Source organism: Wyeomyia smithii, chromosome 2 (genome assembly GCF_029784165.1).
Source record: "Wyeomyia smithii strain HCP4-BCI-WySm-NY-G18 chromosome 2, ASM2978416v1, whole genome shotgun sequence".
Lineage (NCBI taxonomy): Eukaryota > Metazoa > Arthropoda > Insecta > Diptera > Culicidae > Wyeomyia > Wyeomyia smithii.
Window position 1 is genome coordinate 13,613,372 of NC_073695.1, and position 22,959 is coordinate 13,636,330.

General features: G+C 39.2%; 1 protein-coding gene across 7 annotated transcripts in view; it reads left to right on the top strand.

The window, feature by feature from the left end:
• The window catches only part of LOC129725712 (trifunctional nucleotide phosphoesterase protein YfkN), an 82,957-nt gene that overhangs the window by 5,179 nt on the left and 54,819 nt on the right, over window positions 1-22,959 (top strand). For 2 of the 7 annotated variants that reach the window (XM_055681809.1, XM_055681816.1), the window contains exon 2: window positions 14,488-14,555. The exons of 3 other annotated variants lie outside the window; for them this stretch is intronic. The gene's annotated coding sequence lies outside the window, so the exon portion shown is untranslated. Of the gene's footprint in view, window positions 1-14,487; window positions 14,556-21,825; window positions 22,189-22,959 lie in introns of those variants that run through there. 2 more of the 7 variants (XM_055681813.1, XM_055681819.1) reach the window with 2 other exon arrangements.

Here is a 22,959-nt window from a genome sequence, read left to right on the forward strand (position 1 = left end):
GTCAAAAGACCACGAAAGACCACGCACGGGGGTGGGGGGTAAACGAAATGACCACGTGGTCTTTTTTTCCTGACTTATAATTTTTTGTTGCCACTAAGTCAAGAAAGAAGCTCTTGTATTTTAGAAATAAAGAATGTACTGAAGTTTAATAATGAATATTTAAAAATTTAAGCGAATTTTTGGCACTTGGCAAATGAAAAGACCACGTGGTTAAAGTCGCAAGGGGGGGGGGGGGGGGTTGGCCAAAAGACCACGAAAGACCACGGGGGGCACGGTATACCCCCCACCCGTAAAGTGGTCAAAATATGACCACGTGGCTTAGGAACGGTCCCTTGGGATTAGTTTGCCATCTTCGGTGTAAAACAATAGGGGGTTTATTTTGAAAAAATACCTGCTTTTTATACTAATCGATAACCGACCTTTCAGTAGGCATTACGTGGCTTTTGGGGAATATAACCCTGATAGTAAGCAAAGTGACATTTCCGCTGCTGGCTTGTGGAAAATATAACCCTGGTTTACGTGTCATGACAGGGATGCCAGATGTGAAGACATGTCTTAATATTGAAAACATTTGAGCGCGTGTGAGTAAGTGGAAGCCTAATAGTCGGTTGATTAACCGCACTCGATTTAATTTGTCACTGGAAGTTTTATGAACTTTGAACAGGGATTTGCAGATTTCCTATGTATAAAGACATTGTTTTGCGGAGTGTGAAGATATTTGAAAAATGACCTGGCCTCCCTTTGTCATGATTTCTTGACGGTAGGGTATGTCTTAAAACCACTGACATTTGTTAAAATTCTAAATCGATTTTTTCAATAGTTTTGCTGTTTAAGTTAAGAAAAGTTAGAAGAATATGTATTTCTTTTGAAATTTCTTATCAACAGGAAAAATAATGTACATACCTCTAAAACACCCTATTCAGTAGCTACCGCTTTGTATATATCGATAACGTCGCCGGCCACGTCCTTACGATCGCTAAGGTTAGGGAGGATATTGCAGGGAAAGAAGTGTAATAGTTTTTGCTCTCGGAGACCGAGTTTTTCTCTGCATCTCCACGACTGCGACGGAAAAGAAGGGTTGTGTCACCGTGGTAAGTGACTGAGTCAAACAGTGTTGCGCGCGAAGTAAACTTGTTGCGAAGACGAACAATGTGCGGGCCTATACGAGCAGCGCGCCCGAATACAATTCACCACCAGAAGCATCCAAGTGTTTAAGAAGAAGTAAACGCAATTCGGCAGGCGCGAACTTTGGGAGGTATACGCGCTTTTATAGAAATAACGGGGGCAATCTTCGGTCAACCGATCAAACCGAGTTTATCTCTGCACGGCCGCGACTGCGGTAGAAATGAAGGTTTGTGCTTTCATGTCACCGTAGTGATTGACGAAACCGCACAATGTTGCGCGCGAAGTTCACTTATTATGAAAACGAACGATGAGTATCTTTCCTGACAAACACCACGATCCTCTGCCTACAACGCCACTCGTAGCATCCAGCTGTTTGTCTATTAACAAAACCCGAGTACTTTCCAGGAAATAAACGCAGGTCGACCGGACGCGTTATCCACGATATTTATCGATCGAACGAAATCTTAGGATAAACGGTTACAGTAAACAAATATCTGGGTATACCTCGCGAAGTCACAACATTCCAGAAATATTTATATGAGCAAAACTTTCCGTGCCGGAAACGAGTTTACACCGTGGTGTGGCTTTTGCTGTACGTAAGAGTCGCCTCCATTCCAGTCGGTCCATGGCTGCAGTTCGCCATCTCTGCAGTCTGCGTAGGGTCCGTAGGTCGTCTTCCACCTGATCGATCCACCTTGCCCGCTGTGCACCTCTCCGTCTCGTCCCTGACGGATTGGTCTCGAGAACCATCTTTACAGATTCCTACAAAATTTTCACTAAATTTGCAGATTTTATGCACATTATTATGCCGGAAATCTGTAAAAGATTTTTTGAAATTCAAAATATAGATTGAAATGTGGCATCTTTGTTCGCAAGCACAAAAGGAATCATCAAAAGCAGAGAGAATCAAACTGCTTCGACTTATCCCTTCTACCACTCAAATCAAACGAAAAGCAAAATGTTACCAACACTTATACTTATCTTTTGATTCCCGTCTCGTATCTGAATTTTTATCTGTGTTAGAGCGAGAAGCGCCGCACGGGAGAGCAACGATCTACCTGCACTCGCGCTTCTCTTGGTTTTTTTAAGTCTACCTTGAGCTCACTCACACAGATTCATGGCAAAGCACTCGTAAAAAAAGCGCTCTACCACCGAAAAAAATGGTTGCTTCCATGAATCATTACTTTATTAGTCTCAACTCCGTTGCCGGATATGATTATTAGTGGCATCCAGAATTGCTCGTAGCTTCCACAGATTTTAATATTAGCGTCACTTTCACCGGTAGTAACCACCTAATTTCGTATCACCTTCTCCTCCACTCTTCGCACTTAATAAAATTACGATTACGCGAAGGGAAGACTAAGAAATACAATGTGATTGACATAGTGCACTTTTCTCAACCATACACAACTTTGTTCTGTTAACTTGATACGATGAACTGTACCAATAATTGATATTGAAAACTGGCCTCTTTTTTTTTTATTCTCGCATATTTTCCGTCGGTATAGTTCCGCCACTGTTGTTGTGCCAATCACCGACGCCTAGGGTGGCGACTCCACCCAGGATCCTAACTCACGACCCGTTAATTAACGGACCGGCGCCAACGGCTTTACTTCCTCATGCGATGATGGAAGGCGTGATCCCAGAGATTCGCTTCAGAAAATCTCCCGGTGTCGGCTAGGATTGAATCTAGACCAGTTGGGTTGGTTATGAGTATATCACGCCACCCCACAACCATCGACACCTATGTCGGCGTTGGGATTCGAACCCAGGTGTCGAGCGTGGTTGGCGGAGACGTTACCAACCACGCTAGGCCCCCGCCCAACTGGCCTATTTTGATTTGTATTCAGACGAGGTTTTCATTAAACATGATACATAATAAGTTTTCCTTCTTTCTTAGCTCTAATAATTTTTCTATCGGATTGTTTTTAGATACGTTCAGTCATTTAGTTATTTATTGTTTCCTTCCGAAGAGAATCTTCCAGTTATTCAACCAAAATTCCTATACAACATTTTGCGTTTAATCAATAACCATAACAACTCCAAAAGGATGTGAAAATTTAATATGTTCATGGCACATGTAAAGGAAGTATTAGGAAATGATAGCGACACCTCATCTTCTAGCTATCGACAAAATTGACAGTAGCTTCCTCGTTCGTTTCGTCGTTCTACCCAATTGCGCACCCACATTTTATTTGCGGAAAATGTCACTTTTCTCAAAAATTAGGGTGATCCAACTTTTCTTCAAACTTTTTTATCTTTGTAAAAAAAGTTGTTCTACAATGCTATAGAGCTCCGTTAACTTTAAGTAACTTTGTAAAAAAATAAAAAAAATAAAAAAAAATTGCTATATCTTTTAAAAAACGCATATATTTTGCTGAAACAACTTTTTAACTTTGAGTAGAATTGAGATATTCACAATGTCAGCATTGCAATTTGTTCTCCTAAAAAGCCCTAGAAGTTACAAATATTTAGGGCTGAAACGGTTTGTTTGATTGGTGTGCCGTCTTCGGAAAAGTTGTAGATAAAAATTTTATCTCTCCTAAAAAAAATACACAATCTAGAAAAAAAAATCTTTTTCGACAAAAAGTTAGAATCATTCGTTGTTTTGCTTTCGTCTTGATTAGACGCAAATTGTTTATCTCCGTTTGATTCGCAAAATAACAATACACGAGTTATCGTACGGGTGTTTTTTTTTCGATTAGTTCTTGTGTGCGATAACAATAGCCTGCAATATATCGGCAGAAACATCTTCTGCACACTGGTAGGGGCAGGCTACCCCGCCAGTGATCTGATACGCAGCTGATATATCAGTAAGAATAATTCTCCCGCACCGCTGTTACCCCGCTAGCAGCACGGACCATCATACGATCGAGCGAGTGGAAGTCAACTACAAGTGGCATCTACAAGGTCGAGTGTAAGATACGGCCACTGTGTCACAACACGAAGCTGGATCGTCATTGTTTGTTCTGCGGAGACACTCGATTAATCCAACTATCAGCCGTGAGGTCGTGACTTAGACGTTCGGTGAAGTATTCACTTTAGAATTTTTATCATTATTATTAATATTATTATTATTATTATTGTTATTATTATAATCATTATTATAATTATTTTTATTATTATTCTTATTGTTATAATTATTATTATTATTATTATTACTATTATTACTATTGTTATTAGTATTAGTATTACTGTCTTTTTTTTATTTTGATCCATTGTAGTTTGAAAAATTGTTTTTGAAATTTAATATCAACTACTTGATCCCCCCACCCCCCCACATTCGAATATTTATCGTTTGTGTGCGGTAGAGCGTAACGCTCCCGCAAAATGGACGACATGCAGGTGCAACTATTCCTGGATGTGGAAACAAATGGGGAAGAGATTGAGATCTCCCCCATCAATTCCCCTCTACCTTCCCCGCTACCTAGCCCCGTACCAAGGGTACCGGCAACACGGGTGAAAGCTTACCCAGATGCTTCGAAAGGTCCGTTCGTAGTTTACTTTAGGCCCATAAAGAAGCCTCTTAACATTATACAAATAGGCAAGGACCTGGCAAAACAGTTTTCGGCCGTAACCGAGATTACGAAAGTGAGGCCGAACAAACTGCGAGTTGTCGTGAGTAGCCTGTAGCAAGCAAACGCAATTGCTAGCTACGAGCTCTTCACGAGAGAGTACCGCGTGTACATCCCTGCCAAGGACGTGGAGATCGACGGTGTGGTTACCGAAGGAAGCCTCACGGTCGATGACATTTTGCGTCACGGGGTTGGCTGCTTCAAGAACCCCCTGATTCAAGATGTAAAGATACTGGATGTCAAGCAATTGCATTCAGTATCCATCGAAGAAGGGAAGAAGAAATTCTTCTCTTCGGATTCCTTCCGTGTAACATTCGCCGGATCCGCACTGCCGAACTACATCTCTTTGGACAGGGTTCGTCTGCCTGTACGCCTGTTTGTACCGCGGGTCATGCATTGCCAAAACTACAAGCAGTTAGGTCATACAGCCACCTACTGCTGCAACAAGGCACGCTGCAGCAAGTGCGGAGGCAATCATGCTGAGACCGCTTGCAGTGAGGATACTGAAAAGTGTCTTTACTGCGAGGGAACTCGGCATGACCTTTCGGCGTGTCCCGCGTACAAACAGCGCGAGGAAAAAATTAAGCGTTCCCTTAAGGAACGATCAAAGCGCTCTTTTGCAGAAATGCTTAAGAGGGCTGAGCCACCCTCGACAGGAAACATCTTTTCCTTTTTGCCAACCGATGAGGGTACATCTGACGATCCCGTCGAAGGGTGTTCTTATGCCATGCCAGAAGGATCTAGGAAGAGGAGAATGATCAACTCTCCTAATCTTTCTCGCAAAGGTCGTAAGATAACCCCTAGCGGAATGACCAATAAGACAACACAGAAAGGAAGCGGTGAAGAAAAACCGAAGCAAGTACCTCCCGGTTTTAATTTCAAATCAAACCAGGAGTACCCACCGCTTCCTGGGGCACCAAAAACCCCTCGTGCACCCATTTCTCGATCAGAAGACATAAAAGAAACAGGGTTCATAAAATTCTCTGATATTGTGGACTGGATATTTAAAACATTCAACATACCAGATCCCCTTCAAAACATTCTTCTTGCCCTTCTTCCTACAGTGAAAACCTATTTGAAGCAACTCACAGCAACTTGGCCCCTCATTTCAGCTATCGTATCTTTCGATGACTAATACGTCGAAAGAGGTTAGGAATTTTGTCACTGTGTTACAGTGGAACTGCAGAAGTATCATCCCCAAATTCGATTTATTTTCACATTTGATAAACACATACAATTGTGATGCGTTCGCGCTCTGTGAAACTTCTCTTAATTCAAATGACCAACTTAATTTCCACGATTTCAACATCATTCGTCGAGATCGAGACTCACACGGTGGAGGGGTACTTTTAGGGATCAAAAAGTGCTATTCTTTTTTCAGAATCGACCTCCCCTCGATCTCGAATATTGAAGTTGTTGCCATTCAAACGAATATGAAAGGAAAAGACCTTTGCCTTGTTTCGTTATATACTCCCCCATCCGCGCGGATTGAACAGATGCAACTCCTTGATATAGCAGAATTGCTTCCCGCACCCTTTTTGATTTTGGGAGATTTTAACTCTCACTGTTCGCTATGGGGGTCGCTGTACGACGACAACCGATCTTCTTTAATTTGTAACTTTATCGACGACTTCAATATGACACTTTTGAATACTGGGGAAGCGACACGTGTACCTAATCCTCCAGCACGTGAAAGCGTGCTTGACCTATCCCTCTGCTCGACATCACTAGCGTTAGATTGCCAGTGGAAAGTAATCAACGATCCCCACGGTAGTGATCATCTTCCAATCGTTATATCAATTGCTAATGGTTCAACTCCCCCGAACCCAATCAATATTTCCTACGACCTTACACGTAATATTGTTGGAAGTGTTATGAGTCTATTATAGCGCAATCTATCGAGACTCACGAGGAACTTCCTCCGGAGGAAGAATACGCGTTCTTAGCGGGCTTGATAATCGACGCCGCGACTCAAGCACAGACGAAACCGATACCCGGGTTAAGGATTAGACAGCGCCCTCCCAACAAATGGTGGGACAAAGAGTGCTCTGAGCTGTACGTGCGAAGGTCCGCGGCGTATAAGGACTACCGGGAGTTCGGCACTGTCAACCTGCTTCGAAAGTACGAGGCACTGGGCAGGCAGATGAAGAGCTTAGTAAAGGCGAAAAAACGCGGGTACTGGCTGCGGTTCGTAAACGCGTTGTCGAGGGAAACAGCTATGAGAACTCTTTGGGATACCGCCAGGCGCATGCGGAACCGTGACGTTTCGAATGAAAGCGAGGAGTATTCAGATCGCTGGATACTCGATTTCCAGGTCTGTTCGGACTCTGTACCGGAACAGAAAACCTTTCGCGACGCGTTTATAGTAACTACGGAAGAGCCTCCATTTTCGATGTTGGAATTTTCAATGGCTCTCCTGTTGTGCAACAATAAGGCTCCAGGGTTAGATAGAATAAAATTCAACCTGTTGAAGAATCTACCCGACTCTGCAAAAAGACGCTTGTTGAATTTGTTCAACAAGTTTCTTGAGCTCAATATTGTTCCGCATGACTGGAGGGAGGTAAAAGTCATTGCTATTCGGAAACCCGGGAAACCTGCCTCTGATCAAAATTCATATAGGCCGATTGCGATGCTCTCTTGCCTCCGGAAATTAATGGAGAAAATGATCCTCTTACGGTTAGACAAACGGGTCGAAACAAACGGGTTACTTTCAGATACTCAATTTAGCTTTCGCCGGGGCAAAGGGACGAACGATTGCCTAGCGTTGCTTTCTACTGGAATTCAACTAGCCTTTGCTCGAAAAGAGCAAATGGCTTCTGCGTTCATGGATATTAAGGGGGCTTTTGACTCTGTCTCTGTTGAAGTTTTAAGCGCGAAACTTCATTCGCAGGGACTTTCACCAAATTTGAATAACTTTTTGCTCAATTTGTTGTCAGAAAAGCATATGTATTTCTCACATGGCGATTCGACAACTTCCCGAATTAGTTACATGGGCCTTCCCCAGGGCTCATGTTTAAGCCCTCTCTTATATAATTTTTACGTCAATGACATCGATAAATGTCTTGCAAATTCCTGCACTGCACTTGCAGACGATAGCGTTGTATCCATTACTGGAAGCGAGGCTAACGATCTGCAAGGACCATTGCAAGATACCTTAGACAATTTGTCTGAATGGGCTCTTAAGCTGGGTATCGAATTCTCTCCGGAGAAAACTGAGTTGGTCGTTTTTTCTAGGAAGCATAACCCAGCTCAGCTGCAGCTCCTACTAACGGGTAAAACGATCTCTCAGGTTTTAGTCGCTAAATATCTCGGGGTCTGGTTCGACTCTAAATGCACCTGGGCTTGTCATATTAGGTATCTGACACAAAAATGCCAACAGAGGGTTAATTTTCTTCGTACGATTACCGGAACCTGGTGGGGAGCCCACTCAGGAGACCTTCTAAGGCTTTACCAAACAACGATATTGCCTGTAATTGAGTACGGGTGTTTCTGCATCCGCTCCGCAGCAAACACACATTTGATCAAACTGGAACGGATACAGTATCGTTGTTTGCGTATTGCCTTAGGTTGCATGCAGTCGACCCATACGATGAGTCTTGAAGTGCTAGCGGGTATTCTTCCGTTGAAACATCGTTTTTGGAATCTCTCTTACCGGTTGCTAATTCGATGCACAGTTATGAACCCATTAGTAATTGAAAATTTCGAGAGGTTGGTCGACCTTCAATCTCAATCTAGATTTATGACTTTATATTTTGACTATATGGCTCAAGATAATAATCCTTCTTCATACGATTCCTCCAATGTCGCACTTTTAGCTACTTCTAATAATGCTATATTCTTCGACACCACCATGAAACAAGACATTTCTGGTATCCCGGATCAATTGCGACCTCAAGAGATCCCTAAGATTTTTTCCAATAAGTTTAACCATGTTAGTTATGATAAAAGGTTTTACACTGACGGATCTAATCTAGATGAGTCCACTGGCTTCGGTGTTTTCCACGAAAATTTTACCGCCTCCTACAAACTCGATGCTCCTGCTTCCGTGTACGTCGCAGAGCTTGCTGCCATTCAGTACTCTCTTGGGATCATCGAAATCCTGCCCATAGACCACTACTTCATCTTCACAGACAGTCTCAGTGCCATTGAGGCTCTGCGATCGATGAAGACTGTGAAGCACACCCCCTATTTCCTGGGGAAAATACGGCGGTTTTTAAGTGCTTTAACAGATAAAAATTACCGGGTTACCTTAGCGTGGGTCCCTTCTCATTGTTCCATTCCGGACAATGAAAAGGCTGACGCTTTAGCTAAGGTGGGTGCTATTGATGGCGATATTTATGTAAGACCAATTGCTTATGATGAATTTTATAGCATTTTGCGTCAGAGAACACTCAACAGTTGGCAATCATCATGGAACTCAGATGAACTGGGACGGTGGCTACATTCCATTTTTCCTAAGGTAACGACGAAAGCATGGTTCAAGGGGTTGGATGTAGGTCGGGACTTCATTCGCGTGATGTCCAGACTTATGTCCAATCACTATACGTTAAACACGCATCTCCTCGTATAGGGCTTGTAGACAGTAATCACTGCGTTTGTGGCGATGGCTACCATGACATCGAGCATGTTGTTTGGTCGTGTACCGAATACTGTGGTGTTAGGTCTGAGCTTATAGATTCCCTTCGGGCCCGAGGAAAACAACCGAACGTACCCGTTAGAGACATTCTGGGATGCGGTGATCTCCAGTACATGACACAGCTATACGGGTTTAGAAAAAATGCTGGCATTAAAATTTGATTTCTTTTATCTATTTGCTAGAATACATTTTCTGTCACAAACTGAAAGAGAATGATACACCCGGCTGGAGACACTAAAACGAAGACTCGGCATCTTTAGTTTACGCAGACACCTCAGACCAAAACTGCTCAAATAGAACATCACTGGTTAGCCACGTACAAATGAATACATTATGTAATATAAAATAGTTAAAAACTAAATTGTAACACCCCTCCTCTCACCTTAAATCCCCACTAGCTCGTAGTCGGCCGCGAGAATAAAAAAAAGGCCCCCCTTTTTTCCCTGCTAATTTAGAATTTAAATAAAAATGTACTTGGCTCAGTTAAACATAAATTGTATCGTGCCGTGTCAAATAAACTATTTAAAAAAAAAAGTTAGAAGAAAAAACAAAAATTAATTATCAAAAAAAAAAAACTCATTTTTTAAAACCTTATAAAATCTTTTTCCTTTAAGCAATGGCACCAGTTCGATCATCCAGAAATCAAGAAAAAAAAGTTAAAATATTCTGAAAAAAAATTATTTTTTTTCACAGCGTACATTTTTTATTGAAAGACAAAATTATTATCTACAACTTTGTCAAAAACACTACGCCAATCAAATAAACCGTTTTGATGGTAAAAATATTTTAATTCCCCATAGAGTGTTCTATTGGGAATCGGAATATATATAGTTTGCTTGTCTTTCAGTCACGCGCACGACAAACGAAAGTTACTCGAATTGCCTTTTTCCCAAGCAAACTCTGAAGCTGAGGTACACTGAAGTTTGTTATTTTTGTGTGGGTAGCAACGCAAACACTCCTGTTCTGACTACAAGTTACCTTTCTTTTTGATCCTCCACTCACCTCCTCTCGCCTGGTATGAAGCCAGTCGTAAGGAAATCAAAGCTAACTGCGTCTTAACTAATATTCGGCACACGTGTTAAATTAGCACATGGCTATAGGTCCTGATGCAGGTGCATCGGCAAAAACCGCCAAAAACGTAATAAAGGGCGGAAGGCAGTTTTAAGATGTAAGAAAGACATAGTATCAAAGATATCAAGCATGTAAATGAAATTTAAAGTAAACCAAACCACTGTCGGTTGATTATGAACGTTACTTTATAGTTACATGTCCAATAAGTTCTGTAATGTCATGGCATTACCATCAAAATTAGGTTGACAATTGATGGAATAAGGCAGTTCCTGTTGTAGTTCATTGAGCATAGACTATGATAAAGGCAAGAAAATAATGGGGATTATAAACCTTTTTGCTCGAGAAAATAAGCAGTTTGTTTTTTTTAAGTGTGTAGCAATTTTTATATGCATTGAAATTGTAATTTTTCAATAGTACAGTTATTCGATAGCAAAAAGTTGTTTGTTTATTGAAAATATCAATTACGACCGAAGACGTTAATAACGAACCTATATAAAAAATTGAAGAAAACCGGCTGTAACTGGCCAAAGCCATTTTATGCAAAACAACATATCGAGTTTCAAGTTTAGCTACTTGAAAATTTTCACGATGAAATTATTCAGTAAGGTACAGATTGATCTTTAATTTGCAATACATTTTGTGTTAATTATGTTTTTAGTTGATGAGTAATAAAAGTTTGAAGTTCATTTTTTGAGGTAAAAACTGATTTATCTGCGCCGAGATCGGGCTAAGCCATTGGCCATTATTTGTGAACATAATGTAAAATCTGATCAACAGTTTTGATTTAAGATATTTTGATATATCGACATAAAAGTTTCAAAATTTTAAAACATTAAACATAAGTTTATCTACTATCCTGCAAATGCGCTACAGTAAGCGAATTTTTTTTATTTTTTATCAAATAATATTTGTTTGCTTATGAAGAAGAAGACGAAAACAAAGAAGTAGACAAAGGTGGTGGTGATGGGATGAGGATTTTTATGTTGTTACGCAACACTAGAAAAGGTTTCTGTGATGGAACGCAGATGACAGATGTTTCATGCGCGTCATTTATCATGTGTGAAGTTATATCGGAGTATTAGAGAGGGATTTGAACTACCCATCAATGATTAAAAGAGGGTAGTTATTTTGTAAGTTTAGTTTGAATATAACATATGTAACATCAACCAATTGAGAGAAAGAACTATTATTCAAGTTATGAAATTAAAAAAAAATCAAATCGTTAGAAAACAATTTTTCGAAAATAATCAAATAATGGAGAAAAAGTCTTTAGAAATTGGAGAAAACAGCTGTGCAGTGGATCCGTATAAGAAGCGAGATGCAGATTCGTTTTCGAGTAAGCAATCAATCCACGATCTACTGAACGAAGGATTCATCGCAGTTTAGATAAATAATTAAGTTTTAAACCAGCGCTGGCCATCTCCATCGAATTGTCGATAGTGTCATAGTTACATCTTGAACTTCAACTCGATATTTCAAAAAAAAAATCCATTTTAGATTAAATACCAACTTTTAATAGCTCAAAACGCATTTGAAAGTGGCTAGCCACTATGGGATAACTAGTTTAAAATATTTCTACAGCCGGTTTTTTTTTGTTTGGCGTAGTTTCTTTGACCAAGTTGATTTGAAATAGTTTATATGACACGGCACGATACTCTCCGACCAAGTTGTTGATAACAATTTTGACCTTCTACAGAAGCCCTTCGAAAAAAAAAAAAATTGAAAAAAAATTATCTACAACTTTGCCGAAGACGGCACACCGATTATACCAACCGTTTGGCCCTAAAAATATTTGTAGTCGTCAATACCTTCCCAAATTAGCATTGTTAAATAGCTTCTCAAAAATGAGCCGTGTTCCAAAAAATTAAACCAATAGCAAAAAAGGGCATCTTCTGCCTACAGAAACGTCTATGCTAAGTTTCAGCCATATCAAATATGGTCGCTTAAATTGGTTGCCCGTTTTTTTTTTGTGGAATTGCTCTCATATGGAGGCATCGAAAAATGGTTCGATTCGTTGATATCCTCAGAAATTCAGTGAAAATACAATCTAGGGGTGGAAAATATCAACTAATATGACTATCGATAATTTCATTATGTTATCGATAACTATCTATTTATTTATTTATTTCGTCAAGCAAATGTAGACTACAGTTATAATAATACAATGTTTTCTTATATTCTATACATTATTTCCAGTTGTTAGTCGTTTTTTTATTTGATTTCTGCCCATGGTGATGTCGATATTTTCGCAGTGCTGGTTATAGTGACGCATCATGCGATTAATTGGGCCATTTTTTGAGTAGTTTGTTCTGTGAGAATTTTCCGAAAATATTTTACGATTTCTTAATTGACGACTGGGTGCATAAAAATTTAGTTGTGATAATAATTGAGTAGATTGCACGCGTTGAGAAATAATGTCATTGATAAAATAAAGCATTGAAAGATCGCGGCGTTCTTTAGTGCTTGTATGTCTATAAGCATGCAGCGTGCTTCATATGATGGTAAGGGAAATGATGTCCAATTTAGCTTACGAAGCGCGTACAAATGAAATTGTTTTTGGACAGATTCAATGCGTTCTTCATGTGTGGCAATATAGGGATTCCATACAATGCTACAATATTCCAGAATTGGTCGGACGTATGTAATATATAATAGTTTGATTGTATATGGGTCTTGAAAATTGTGGCCGAAGCATTTTATAAAGCCCAGCATACAATTTGCTTTGTTGGTAATTGTATTATAATGTTCTATGAATGTAAGTTTGGAGTCTAAGATTACGCCTAGGTCCCTAACGATTTTGCATTTTTCTACTGGTTGGTTTCCTAAGAAAATGTTTGTTGGTGGTGTTACTGTTTTTCTGCTAAAGGCTATTGAATTACATTTTTTAATGTTGAGTTGTAATAGGCTTTTGTTGCACCAAGTGTAGAATACATTAATTTCATTCTGGAATAATTCGAAGTCTTCTGCATTGGTTATTTCTATAAAGAGCTTCATGTCATCAGCATATACAAGCACATGTATTGACTTAAGAAGAAAGGAAATGTCATTTACGTATAATATAAAAAAAAGAGGGCCCAAGTGGGAACCTTGAGGAACCTCAGAAGTTACTTCTATTGGGTTTGAAAAGGAATTTTGAAAGCGGACTATTTGTGTTCGTTTTGTTAAGTATGACTGCAGCCATTCCAAAAATTTTGTTTCAGTTCCGTATTTTTCGAGCTTGAAGAGTAATAATGGTATGTCGATTCTGTCAAATGCCTTGCTAAAGTCCGTATAAAGAGCTTCTACGTGGTTACCGTTGTCCATTACAGTCAGAGTGAAAGTTATGAATTCCAAAAGATTTGTGGTAGTTGATCGGCCTTTGTAAAAGCCGTGCTGTTGAGTTGTAATTTGGTGTTTTACTTGTTGAAAGATTTTTTCATTAATTATTGATTCAAATAATTTTGGAATGCATGAAATAATGGCAATTCCACGATAATTACGAATGTCAGATTTAGCGCCAGATTTGAAAATTGGCACTAAATATGAGGTTTTCCAGAGTTCTAGGAAAATTCCATTCTTCAGGGACATGTTAAAAAGGTGTTGTAAGGGTGTAGATAGTTCTTCTGCCAAATTTTTGAGAAAAATTGGAGCTATTCTGTCAGGTCCAGGACCTTTCGTAGCGTCTAAATTTTTAAGTGCGTTTTGAATTTCGAATTCAGATATTTGATTGACAGATAAAGAATTAGAGAATTCAGGAAAATACGAGAAGTATTCGCGGTCGCGATCTGTTTCTTCATATGTGGTGTAAATTTCTTGAAAAAAAGTGGCAAAAAGACTACATATTTCATTACTAGTTTGTCCTACATTACTGTCAAGATGCATTCGTGATGGAAATTTGTTACTTTTTAGTTTGGTTTTTACGTAATCAAAGAAGTTCTTAGGGCAAGACTTGATTTGATGTTCGATTTTACGATTATGTTCTTCATGTGCAATTTTAATGGCTGCGTCAAGTTGACAGCAAATTTCTTGGTAATTTTGAAGATTTTCGCTATTGTTGTCTTTTTTGTATATTTTATGTGCTTTTTGTTTTCTATTTTTTAGGTTCTTCAATTGTGGATTAAACCAGACTGGATATTTGTTGGTGTTCGTTCGTCTTCTTTTCTTTAGAGGTACATTTTCTGATATAATTTGATTAATTATTTCATAAAATATTGTTACTTCTTCGTTGACATTTCCTTCTTTACAAATTATACTACGCCAATTCATTATGCGAAGTCTACGTTTGACTTGTTCGAAGTCAGTTTTGTGGTATTCCGGTACATCCTCGTACTCGCAGTCGCTGGGGTACGAAGTGTTATTCATTACTATTGAATATTCAATTGCTGTGTGGAATGCTTCATTTTTCCAGATGGGAGTCAATGATGCATCTACACCGAAGTCTTCTGTGCAGTTTGTGAATAATAGGTCTAAATAAGCATTTTGTTTGTTTTTGACATGATTGATTTGATATAGACCGAGTTCTGAGGATTTGCCAAAAAGATACTGCAGTGTTTCGTTTTCGCCTACGACTGGGAGTAAGATAGATTCATTTTCAATGTCTACAATAAAGTCTGCATTACGTTGGTTGAAGTCGCCATAGACATGCAGTTTTACTTCTGGTTTCATGTTAGACATAATAGATTCTAGAGTTTTGAAAAATAATTCATACGAATGTTTATGAGCATGTTCCGGTGGAAAGTACACGGAACAGAAGATATGTTCTTCGCCAGCAATAAATGCTTTGGCCCATACGTGTTCAAATTCTTTATATTTGTCGGATATTATTTCTTCAGAAGTAAAGTCTACATTAATGGCTATGAGGACTCCACCGCCTGACTTTTTTTGACTGGCAGACAAATTCCGATCGTGCCGGAATACATTGTAATTGTTCCAAATACTTCTTCGCTTCTTACGCTTTCGTCCCAGCTACTTTCAGTTCCTAAAATTATTTTAAAAGATGACGACAATAGATTTTGTTGAATTTCTTTCATTTTGCTTGGGCTTTTCATGCGATTGAAATTCTGACAATAGATAAGAATTTCAGTCGCATTCTGTCGAGGAAGCGAAGAAGTGTTAGTCAAGTTATTACTTATGTTTAAATATGATGGTTCTGCCTCAGAAGAGGGCGTCCTTACTTGCGAAAATTTGTACTAAATTTATTTACACTTTCGCGAAGTTGTTGAAGACGGTGCGTGCGTTCATTTGATAAAAAATGACGATATGATTGAAGGTCGGCTACTGATTCGGCTGGCGTGAGTCCATATTCCTGATGGACTTCAATAAAGACGCGTTGGAGTTGTTCTGGAGATGTCGGCAGTCCTTCGGATGCGAGAAGCATTCTTATACTGGTTGGTGTCATTCCTCCTACGCATACAGATGATGGTTGGTCCTTCATGTATGCGAGATATAGGCGTGTAATATGCATAACTTTTGGGTCGCGGAGTCTAGCCTTCAATAAGCGCTCGTCGCCATTCGATGATTGCTGCGTAAGTCGGACGATTGGTGGACGCATGGGGTCAAGTTCAAATTGGCTGTCTTGCGGTGCTGATTGTATGCTGGCGTTGCTGGCAGGAGCCGGTGCAGAATTTTCATTGTTAGTTGCATTTTTTTCTGTCCGATATGGGTTGATAGTTTCGCCTTTTTGGAAATTTATAAATTTTGATGTTATGTCTGAATTCGGCGGCCCAGCAAATTGAACGCGTGCAGCTGCCAGGAGGTCTTTGTCCGAGGGTAGTGGTTGTTTTGGCATTTCAGCAATTTGAGTTTTTTTTTGAGTTGCAGGCGAAATGGTTTATTCCGTGTTTATAGGTGTTACTTATGCTGATAGGGTTTGAGTTTTCCTGCTGACGTTTGCGTTGCTGCATACGTTTACGAGCGGCCTTTTCTGCTTGCTTTTCCTGCATGCGTCTTTTACGCTGTCTGGCGTCATATTCAGTCCAGTCGCGTTTCCATACTTTTTTATTGCCAATTAGGCGCCAGCCTGATGTGAAATTTGGAGTACGGTGTTCTTCTGAGTCCGATTCTGGAAGTGGCAATGAAAGGCGAAGTTTTTCAGCCAGACTGGGATGATTGTCTGTTTTTGGCTGGAGTGAATTCGATTCTTTGAGCGCTTTTAATTCATTAATTAGTTCCTGCGCCGTTGTACTGCAGTTTGTTTTCTTATTTTGTATAGCTTCTAATTGGTGTTCCATATTGTCAATTTTTGATTCTATATTAGTAAATGCTTTTTCCAGGTGCTGTTGTATGTTCTTTGTGTGCTGCCGGTTTTCTTTGCTAATGTCCGATATGTCCGATATGGAGTCATGGCCAAGTTCGCCGAACAGCGTCGAAATGCGATTTATGGTTTTTGCCGACGCATTGTTTGTGTTGATATTTACTTTTTTAATTTCCGTCTTCAATTCAGAAAGCAGTGTATTGATACTGTCCAGTGTGTCGTGCGTTACAGTCAGTTTAGGAAGTTGACTGATTATTGAATGATTTGATTTGATTTGTGATTCAATACTTTCTGTTAAAATTTTCTGGTGCTGGATGAGCTTCTTCAGTTGGAGTTGGTCCATGAGCTGTTCCTGGCATTCTATGCATAAGGGCAGCATGAATGAACGCAGTAGTTCTTCTTGGTTTCTACGGGTTCCTACGCAGGCAGCGTGGAAGTGCCTTTTGCATATTCCTTCGCATTTCCACAGGAAACGGTTGTCGGTCGAAGTACAGTTGGTTATGCCACACTTTTCCATAGCACTGATTAAAAATTGTTACGCGGCGAGTACGAATTGTCGAGAAAAGGTTAGATACACGCGGTAGCGCGACGGTCAAAGATTGTTTATAAATAAATAAATTGTTGCTTACGTGCACTCGCGACGCCGTCAAGGTGGAAAAATAAAAAAAAATAAAAATACAAGTTAAATTGCGGAGCGAAATGAAAACGCGTCCGCGCCCGATGACTGTTCGTGGCGAATATCGATGATATTCGGTAGTTTGACAGCTGAAATCAGATGAAGAAAAACAACAAAATGTTCATTAAGCAGACACTATGTGAAGTAGGGAGAGCGAAAAATAAGCAAACTGGAAATATGATACAGATTTGGAAAAACATACCGCATCCCGACGGGACTTGAACCCGCAATCTCCCTGTCTCCGCAATGGTGTTTTGACCAATTAAACTACGGGGGACGGTGGTACTGTTCCACAATCTATATCGTATCACATTCCACTGCCGACTTATGATATTGCTCATCCCAAACTACACACACAAGTGTCCGTACAAGTTCGAGTGAGCGAAAATGATTATCCCTCAATTTTCTAACAATTATAAAAAGGATTTAGTGTGAGTGCGAACAAGCATCGAAGTTTCTCTCAACAAAGGAAAGGCCAATTTATGTTGTTCAGTTCTGGCATCATTGTGGAGTGTGAATGCCAATGCGTGGAAAATATCAATGAGTATCGGTAACGCTGAAAGCTTAACGAGTCCATCGATAGCCGACAGCTATCGATACTATCGATAATTATCGATAGGTTTCCTATCCCAAATACAATCTATGAAAAACGGAATTCAAACACAAAAAGTTATTTTACGCGAGAAGGCCATCTCAAGGACCGATTAGTTTTGGATGCAGTGATATTTTGGGCAAAATAATTCGCTTTCATAGTTCAATGAAATATAAGTTCAAGGATTCAAACGAATAAACGAAAATAAGTTAGTTTATATTGTTATTCTCCGTAGCGAACTTCCTCAAGGCAAATATACAAGCACTTTCCTTTTGATTTTATTTTGCCTATTCTAGCGTAGTTGAGAGAGACTAATGCTTGTTTATGGAAAAATGTGGAGCTTGTTTATTTTCCAATCAACGTTCTATGAACACCAAACTTTTGAAACTTGAATGGATCTTTTTCCTCAACTACAGCAACAACCAGCTTTTTGCAGTTCATTTTTCACAAAATTATGACACTAATAAATTGTAACAGATGTCACACCTGGTTGCCCTATCCAGAACCGAAATGAGCCGATAAATTGAGTTCATTGCGGAGATTCAGTTCAACTATACACATTCAATAAAGACAAAAGGCACATATGAAAATTATGTTTTCAATGCACTTTCTTCAACCAGAACTCCATTATTCTTGATTTAGAATTCTTTTGACGGTGCGTGAAAAAGTTTGTTGTAAGAACCATCAGTGTCACTTATGGGTTTTAAATTTTTAACAGTACAATAAAATTTTTCAATCCAATTATAAATCTTGTGTTATAGCTCGGAACAAAACTTATGAAAATTAAGATTTTTTGGCCTTCGGACATTTAAAACATTCAACATTTAAAAATTTCCGAAAAAGTTGAAGTAAAATCCATGCACAGAAAAATAAATATTGAGAGCTATTGAGAGTTAATAAACTCTGTTTGTATGAAAATGTCTATTAAGTAAGAGCCACTTTCCAGGCAACCAAATTATATCAAGTCATTCCAGCGTATCATTTCGCAATTCTCAGAAAGCATATTTCTAACAAATGAAACAATTCTACGAGCAACAGTACAAAGGTTTCATCAGTACCATTAATATCACCTTAGATTGGATGGAATAGACCGAACCTACTTTTGACCTTCTGAAGTGAAATGTTTCATTCAAACACGTCAAGGACTATAGGCCGGCGAAAAATCGGCACACTTTGGCGGGCTGCGAGGAGATCCGACACTGTATTTCGCATAATATTTGCGTGGCTTAAACCCGGCAGCAAATCCGAGAATACACCGTAGCGCATCATCCATCCCCGTCTCGGTATCCGTGACGAGGAATGCTGGATGAAGCTCAAGTTGAATAATTCATTTCGCCCCGGCAAATAGTGTAAACAGTTTCGATGGCGGTTAGCCCGTAATTGAAACTGTGCCCATTATTTTTTTCATCTCTTGAAAAAAATAATAAAAGAACGTGACAATATAACCTTGGATTTAAATCGAATCTAGACGCGTATCTATCATGTATTGAAACAACAACAATGTTGTTCTACCGTCTGTTGATTGTTCACACGCAACAATCAAATAAATCAATCAACATATATGCAACGTAAATTAAGATCTACTGCGAAAACATTATTGGGACTAGATTCGCAAACTCGAAACGTGCCAATTGTTAATGGATCGACCGAATGTCGATCCCACAGCATAGTGAAGAACAATATTATCATTGGCACCGAGTGACGGCGCTCGCTGCTGGGAAAGCAGGTCAAATTTTTCCTCCACTAATTGGATGCAGGCCGTGCTGCGAGCCAAAGTGTTAATTGCTTCTCACCAGTTAACCAAATAAATTACAGCGTAGATAACTAATCGAAATCGGAAGATGGTTGGAGGAGAAACAATTCAATCAGATAATTGGAATTCACTAAATTTATCACGCGTTTCTTTATCCGTGTGGCTATAATGTGTTTACAGACTGCTCCTAAGAATGTCAATCAGAGACCTGGTGGAAAAGTTTTCGTTGCAATAACTTTAAAAATCATCTTGAAGCTAATTGTTTTATCCAAAGCGTAACAACTGTTTTGTTTTGGGTCTTAGGAGCACAACTTTTTCATAAATTTGAATGCCATATTTCCAACTGCATTTTTTTCATTTCTGCGTAAGAATGCAGTACAAAAAGGTACACAAAAAACCAATTTCGTTTTATTGGTTCAAAAAACTTTTGTAGAAATCGTCCTAAATTCATTATTCATACAAATCGAATAATCGCATCCGTGTTTTACCAAGATAAAAATGACAACTTTTCCCTTACGAGCCAACTTTTTCCCTGAAGGTTTACGAATTGAATAGCAATGTGCGACAAAAATTCAATTGTAAAGCACTCTACCTCCGGAAGAAACCCTGCGCTCTAGGAAGGTTTCCTACTGCGAAGAAAATATACATTTTTTCATTGAATAGAAGCTTGGATGACTGCAGCGGCAGCTTCCTTGTGCGATAGTCTGAGAAAACGATTGGATTTGTCTCCATAGCGGCTTTTTTTCGTACCGGAACAAAAAGAAATCAATTGAATTACAATAGGTACTGCTGACGTCAATAAGCTATTTGCTGGAGAGCTATTGACCAACTGTGAAATTGCTTTGCAAAATTGATACTCATAGGCGGGAATGAACCAAAAGGAAAGGAGGGTGAGCAATAAATTCTTTATTCAAATAGCGATGAAAAGTTAAGGTGTGAGAAAATTCACCTCGCCCGCTGCGCGCTCCGGAATGGCGTCAGACAACATATTTCTGTAGCAGGTTTCCACCGTCATTGTGGTTCGGTAACGAACAGTAGTCAGTTGCCTAGGATGGCACTGCTTCTGTTCGATTGAGGCTCGAATATCCTCACCGACAGATGCCACAACAAGACTGAAGTATGGTGCTATTTGTTAGGTTGGCGGAAAAACGACTACTATAACTGCGTTATCACTATAGAATCCGGATGAAATTTTCTCACCGCCATCAGGTGCTGAATAGAAAACTGCACAAGACTGAGCGAAACATTTTATGTCACTCTGTTTCAGAAAGTTTGACATTTGATAGAGTAGAGTGTGCTCTGTGCCTCCGGCACACAATATATTGAACTGCTCTCAATAATAACTAACTGTTGGAAAATCATCCAAAAAACATACAAGGTACAAGAATCTATAACTAGATTGCGGAGATCGTCTTCTTTTGTTTTCTAATCCGATGTTTCAGATATCAACTCCTAATGGAACATGCCAAGAAGCAGATAGATAGCGAAATTTCAACTCTGCAAAAAATTAAATATTCAACAGTCGCAGGAGTGGTTGTCACTTAGCAAATCATGATGGAATTTATTATCTCTGGCTAGGACAAGCCCGCCCCAAGCAGAAGTCCCCACAGGAACACGTTGTAGCTGTCTCTCCTGTCAGAAACAGTGCTTTCCCAGGAGATGTTTACACTCAGTTAGCTCTTCTTGCTTAAAAGGTGGATAACTTAGTGAGTTGTTATTTCAATTTAAATGGTTTCAATAATAATAACTATATATTAGGTATATTTACCTAACAATTCATAGCAAAAATCTAAAACAATCATTCGAAAACCGAGCGTCTCCATCACCTGAACCAAGTACGGGGACGCATGGTTTAAATATACTGAAGTTCTCCATGAATCCTTTGCAATGATCGAAAAACCGCTTCACATTGGCCGATACGATGCAACCATCATCGACCGGTAAAGTATTTTCAATCAGTCTTCGGTCGCAATAAACCGAAGGAATTTCTCCGCCTTAAGACGTTGAACGACGTGAAAACGTCGTGCGTGCTTCAGTTGCCGGTTGATTTTCACACCGTCCGGATCGCCCAGACTGTAGACTTACACCCGCAGAACGACATGTCGCGCAACCGATTATCGTTGGACTGAAAGAAGAGAAAAAAAAAAACAACTAAGGGAACAATATTTTCAAAGTGTTTTTCCTTTCTTTGACTTTTCGCTTGCTTTTACATGTTCTTGTGAGTTGTTTCTATGTGTGTCTGTGCATGAGTATCGGTATCAAGGCTGCGGTGATTTCTAGCGAAATGTAAAAATAAAATTGAGAAAATCGAACGCTACTTTTGCTTTTTTATTTCGCGAGCTGCCCGTCAGCCCGGTCGAAGTTTTAGCGGGCATCCAATAAAGACTGGTGCATTTCAGTTATAGTCTGGAGTTTATTGTTATAAAGTCGTTTGAATCTGCACGTAAAGTGTAAGTGTGAAAAGTTTACAGAAGAAAAAAAGTTGAGCAGTGTTTCAATCACCGAGCATTCGTTGGTAGTGTTATTAAGTGAGTAAAAAAAGTCTACAAATCGCAATCATCGTCAAACACCAAGTTTCTAGAAAGCTGAAATCAAACTTGAAACATTCAAAATTTAATCTGGAAATCACCACCAACTGTTCAAGCCACTAACGAGAAGAGTTTCCGCTAAACTTCCAGGAAACGGTTTAATAAATGTCTTATTCAAGCGTGATGGTATAATTGGATTATCTGAACTGACAGTCACTCGGTTTTTGCCACGTTACTGAGATACTAATCACTGGAAGCGCGCTTTTCTTGTTTTGCTATTTAAGCATTCAAAATGATAAAAAGTTGCTTGGTGAAAAAACAGTGTTAATAATGTTGCTTCAACAGATGTGCTTTGAAATATTATAACGTGAATAAAATAATTAGCATATACATCCCAAACCTGCAACGTAAAACATAATAAAGCTCGTACTCGACACTTCTAGTAATACAAGCATCATTAATTCTTTTTTTAGTTCATCCACGTATGAGAGATGAGGTGACAAAAAATTGTGTTGCCATCTCTGAAGTGACAATGCATAGCACATCAGTAAACACAAATAAGAGGAAAATTGGTTCATCGCCAAATTTTAACTTCACGTTTCGAAGCCATAAATGAAAATTTAAAATCATAAAAATAAAATTCAAAATCGAAATTCAAATCAAAAAAATAGCAAAAAATAATAATTACATTCAAGTTGAAAACAGTTGAAACAGTTTCAGTAAATTGAAAAAAGTTTTTTTTTCGAATTAACATTTCTTTCTTTGTTAAAT